This window comes from Coloeus monedula (assembly GCF_965178545.1).
Source record: "Coloeus monedula genome assembly, chromosome: 2".
Taxonomy (NCBI): Eukaryota; Metazoa; Chordata; class Aves; order Passeriformes; family Corvidae; genus Coloeus; species Coloeus monedula.
Genome location: NC_138782.1, coordinates 13,506,843 through 13,512,842, shown reverse-complemented (window position 1 = coordinate 13,512,842; position 6,000 = coordinate 13,506,843).

The following is a 6,000-nucleotide window of genomic DNA, read 5'->3' as shown; positions in this document are numbered from 1 at the left end:
CTGTCAGGGCTGCTCAGAAACAGAGGATGCAGCCAGTGGAAACAGAGGGACAAGTATAGCTCTTGGGCTTCTCATCCTGCCATGGTGTTCCTTACCCACACAAAAGGTGAGGGTGGGTTTGGTGGGAAACATGAGGCCAGTCCAAGAGGTCACTATTTCCAGCTCTAGCTCTGCTAAAAGAGGTGATATGTTCCTGCACACTTGCCTCTCTTCTATGCATAGGCCACTGCTTGTCATTTGTGACCATTGCCTTTGAGCAAGGCAGAGCATCCCACCGGCGGGTGGCTACACAGCCATGTCCAGCTGCACCAGGGCCTCCACAGGCCCTCTAGCACTGGCTTACTTGCTTTCCACTGTCCTCAACCCACCTCCCTGTACTCTCTTGCTCTCATAAACAACTACGGCCCACAGACTGCATCCCACTCTGCCCAAAACCAGGCAGGTAACTCAACTCTGGGAAGAAAAAGCCTCTGCCCAGAAGGAGAAGATGGGAAGACCAGCAAGGTGGAAGTGGTGGCTCACCGCTGTCCACCTGAAATTTAGCACTGTCCCTCTTCTAAAAGCCTGCTCTGGCCTCAGCAAACACACACAGAGATGCCCTGAGAGAATGATGCACACATGCACACACGCAGATCCTTGATCAGGACACCTGTATCCTCTGGAAGAATGTTGCCTTCACGAAACCATCATCAGCCAGCTCCTCCTTCCCCCCTACCACATCAGCTCTGTTTGGGGAAAAAACCTTATTTGGCATCTGTTGCAGTGACCTACTGCAGAGACAAGTCGTGCACACCACTTCCAACCCACACATATACAGGCGGCATCTGAGTCCCAGCACTGCACAGATGACAAATAAGGTTTTTTCCCCAAACAGAGCTGATGTGGTAGGGGGGAGGGAGGAGCTGGCTGAGGAAAATCCAGCTGCTCACGTGCATTCCCACATGTTGCTACAAGTCCTGTCAGTCAAGGAAGGAAATGTGGTAGGGGGCACTTTGGCAAGCTGGGAGTTGCATAAAGATGTTAAAGAGTGGGATGCCCATGTAGGAATCCAAGCCAAGGGGATGCTGCTGCACATGCTCCCACCACCTACAAACAGCACCTTCTCCCCTCCTCAGTTCACCTCTCTCTGTGCATCCTGTGGATTTGGGGGTGATATCCCCCTGCTTTGTTCCAGGACCAAGTGCCACTGAAGATGTCACCCCCCCGGCTGCAGCGACCTGGCTGCACAAGGCAGCTCTTCTGCAAAGCTTGAGGAGGCAGGAGGGCAAGGTGGTGCCAAACAGCAAGAGGCCAAAATTGACTTATTTCTACCACCTCTCCTTTAAAAAAATACGAAGCCCTGTTGTTACTTGCTAATCCATCAGCCTGACAGGTCAAGTAAAAGCAGGTTGCCCACTCGCTTTCACTTCTCCCCCAACTTAATCTCTGTGGTAAATTACAAGTTGATAATGGGTTACCATTAATTATTGATTTTCCAGATAATACTTGTTAAAGTGGAATTAACGCTATTGTTTCTGAACAAATACTGCCCAAATACTGTGTTTAGTGGGCTTGTAATCAGCTTTACCCACTTCTCCTCTAATCTGATTGAAACAGATTTCCTACCAAATCTTTTTTATCATTTCGTTGATATTAAAAGGTCACATATTTATGCCCGCCCAAAAGTTTAATTTAAGTTACTGCAATTGATTATCATGACATATTCATGCTCAAACAGCAGAGTGCTGATGGATGTACTTTAATTTAGAGTGGGAATGAAGAAACAGAGAGAAACAGCGAGGAGAAACACTGTGGCATTCAGTGAGTGATGTTAGGCATTGTACATTTTAGCTTATTTTCCCAAGCCCTATATTATGATTCTGTTCATCATAATGCCTTTTGACCTGCTGCATTTACTCCATCATAATTATCCTTTAATACTCTTATAAATGAACTTTTAGCTTATCTTCTGTTAATTCTCAGAACAAGCAAAGCACACACGTAACAAACAAAGCCATCTAAATAAAATGTTTAACCCTTATGGTGGCTTTCCCTGACTATTCAAAGGTGGGCTGTGCATTTAAGAGGTAGGTGGCTTAATTACACGTCCTCTCATAAGGTACAGAATGTGTGATGGCATTTCAGCCCCTCTTCAAGCCAAGCCCCACTGAACGTGTCTCTGAAAAGAAAAAGCAATGAATTTAGAGCGAAGCAAAACTAGCTGGCAGGAGTAACACATATCGGTGTGGGATTTCTCCAGTGCTGGGCAGCCACCTAAGCTGAATGGCACACAGGACCTGAGATGAGCTAGCTAGAAAGAGAAAGTGGAGGTGACTTGTCTCAAGCACCTGAGAGGCTTCAAACTGATTTCCATCTTAGCCATGAACTCTCAGTGATCCCTTGGACAACTGGCTCTCTAGGACATGGAGGATATGGAGATCCCTGCCAGGTCTGTCCTGCCTTCCTGTACATTGGAGCAGAGAGGGTTTATTCACAATACAGCCACAGTGCTAAACACTAAAACATCTCCCACCTTGCTTCTCCTTCTTGAGCCATGCTCAAGCCATGGTGGGAAATGGGAATGCACCAGCATTTCTGTTCCATTTCTGCTGCAGAGTTTGGCACATGATCACATCTCAACAATGCATACTGAAACCACAGTGTATGTAGAAAGCACAAAGGTTTCTATACACGCAAGCATTTCAGCAATACAATATCTGGGGAGCACAAGACCAACACTGGTTTGGAGCTGTAGCTGGGCGCAGGCGAGACCTGACTGGAGACGTTATCTGCCAGCAAAGTCCTCCTTGCCTTTCATAACCCAGGAGGGATGAGACTCTCCAATACTCCCAGCGCCTTGGACACCTGCCACTGACCCAGCATGTCAAACTCCCACAAACTCTCCTGCAGATGGCAATACTGCAACCCCTCTCTGCTGTGACCTGATTTCCCTGCTCCACCTCGCGAGGAGTGTGAGAGCTGGCACTGGTCAGCGCCTGCCCCCCAAGGCAGAGGCCAGGCGCCTGGACACTCCCCCCAGCACAGTCCTGCTGCTCACGCATTCCTGGATGTCCCAGATGAGGACAAGATCAGTAAAGCATCTGTGGCACAAGGAGGGGTGACACAGCGATGCAATTGCAGCTCCTCTTGCTGCGGTCCCTCCAGTCTTCATGCTGTGGGTGTTTGTTATTAGCATGACAAGCAAAGCAAGAGAAGGTTCCTTTCCTGGAGAGTTTGCTAAACCTGGACATACAAGGGCAGAGAAATGAAGCATTACTTTCCCCACAGGAGCTGAGGTTCAATATAGGCTGTAGCTGCCTGGGGCTCAGATTTAAGGTGTCTGCATGCAACCCTGGAAACCTTAAATACCTTTTAAGCTGCTGGTCACTGGTCAGCCCAAGCAGCTGCACATTTTCCCAGGACACATGGCAATGAGGTCCTGTGGGCAGAGGAAGAAACAGAAATGGATGGATGCTTCAACCACCAGGCCGTTGTCCTGAAATGACTCCACATACAGCAGGGAGTGGATGTGCTTCCAGCGCTTCCTTCCCCACGAACATCCTGCATCTGCCTGTTCTGAAGACAAACTGCTTTCACTTCCCAGCAGTTCGTCAGAGAGTATCTCACCTGACTAATTCAGAGGTAGTTAGAGGAGGAGATCCGTAGAAAATTCTTAAGATTCTTTTTTACAGACTAGGTAAACTCTGCAACTTGCCAGAGAAACTCAGATTTTCATGGAAATTGAGTGATATTCAGTGAAAAGCTACTGGCATGCATAATGAGAAAATACCTAATTCTCCCAAAGAAGGTTTTATGCCTCTAAGTGCATCGACAATAACCTGGAAGGGTTAGATTATAGCTAGTAATGTCACGCAGACCTCTAGAGAAGATTAACTCAGGAGTTTTGTTATTAAAGGTGTACAATTCATGAGCCTAACTCCACTACAGTGGTAGACACTAAACAGCACAAAAAAAGGTTAACAGCCCTCAGCGGCCCCACGAGACAACTTGTCCCCATTGGTGCACATCCCAATAAAAAAAAAATCTTGAGAAATGATAAATGAAACAGCCATCCTATCTGGTCCCCAGCCCATCTTATTTGCTCTCTAACATTATTTGTCCTCACAAAATCCTGTTACAGTCTTTTCCTTTGTTTTGCCGGCAAGATGAGGATTCTTTCAGTCACGGGGCTGGATCCTCAGCTGCTGTGGACTGACCCAGCTTTCTCAGCAAACAGGACTATGTTGACTTACATCATCTGGGAATCTGTTTGCTCTGCCACTTCACATGGAATGGACTCACAAAGATTATCAGTTAGCTTTAAGACTATCATGTTTTTATTGTAAAGAAATCACTCTAAAAGCATTTTTCTCTATCCAGTTTTTAAGAATCCAATCCTCTGCCACAGCTTAAGGACAAACAATTTCACGATTACCACCAGCACAGCCAAGGCCAACTTGAGAAAATTTTATTTATTTCCTGATAACATAATCCATATCCCACTGAATTGCCATGTGAAATATACTCCTGTGTAATACCAAAGTGTTAATGGCGCAGAGTAAAACCGCAAGCTGGTTTGAAATGCAGAGATTTTGAAGGAAAAGATATGAAATCACATAATGCAGCTCCATAATCGTTTGACAATAAATGATCCTTTTATCCGATTATTATTTCAGTTGCACGTCTTTAATAAAATGCAGCAGTTACCCATTCCCCAAAGCATTTGGACCATTATGATCAAAGAGCAGTGGCCTGTAGCAGGAAAGCTGCATCCTGGTCCTTTTTTACCCCACGCACAGCCCGAGCTCCTCAAATCTTAGGACCATCAGCAGGATGAGTCTTCGGATCACAGGCACAATTGCTTTAAATTGCAGCAGCTCCAGGGAAATCATCACACCAATGGTTACCAACTAGCAGGCAGGAATTGGCAAGGACAGACATTGAAATAAAAAGACAGCACTGAAATAGACTGTGACTAATAGAATCAAAGAAAGTAAGAAGGAAGTTCCTACTTTTACCAAGAGCAAACATATCTCCTGTTTGTTAGTTGGCCTTCCTACAAGGTCCTGATTGTTAAGCTGCTATTCACAGTTCAGAACAATTTTCTTTAAGCCAATAAACTTCTGCAGTTTCAAACATGAAAAGAAGCAGTGGTCACATCTTTTGGAGAAAGCTTCAGGTCACAACCTGCTCCTTACCTATCCAAGGAGGAAAAGTAGACGACTCAGTGTGTAAAGAATTTGTGAGTGCTAACACAGCATCAGGAAGTCCTGCTTTTTATGGTTTCAGAATAGACAAATGACCCTTTTCCATGAGATTATAAATTGGCTCAAAGATTGTAAACATGCTGATAAAATACTACTACAGCTTCTCAAAGGAATTTTATTTCGTTCTGGTTTAAATAGAAATGAGTGTAATACAAAATGGCTGTGCCCATATTGGCCATAGTTTTCAAGCTATTTGACTGCTAAATCCTCAAATCAACACTAGCCTTTTCTCAGCCCAGCAGAGTTTGATTAACCACTGAGCTGCAAAGAAACATTAAATGTTCTTGAGTTTCCATCCCATTTGCAAAGATGATAAATCAACACTAAATAGCATGTGGACTGGTCAGATGTGCAAGCAAATTTAGCCACTTGCAGAAATACATTTTTGCTTTCAAAAAGCACATCTACATCTCCATGGAAAAGATGGTGACTGGAGACAGTCCTTTGGGATGGTACCTAAAATAGCTGAAGAAAATGTTGAATAAAATGCCTTGGTTGGAAAACATTCTCTTCCAGGTGCAAGAAGAAGTTGGATAAAAACGAAGGGGCATATTTTTCACCATGGATTCCCTAATGTTATTTACAACAGACAAAAAACATGTGCTGTTCTTAAGTGTGCTTGGCTGTTCGTACACGGTGTCGTGTGTACATAGCGTGGAGTGACACTCTCAGAAGAGAGACACTCTCATTCACCCTCAGAAAAGACATTATCAGAAACTACAGCATAAAAATATGAGGCAGATATGTTTTTTCT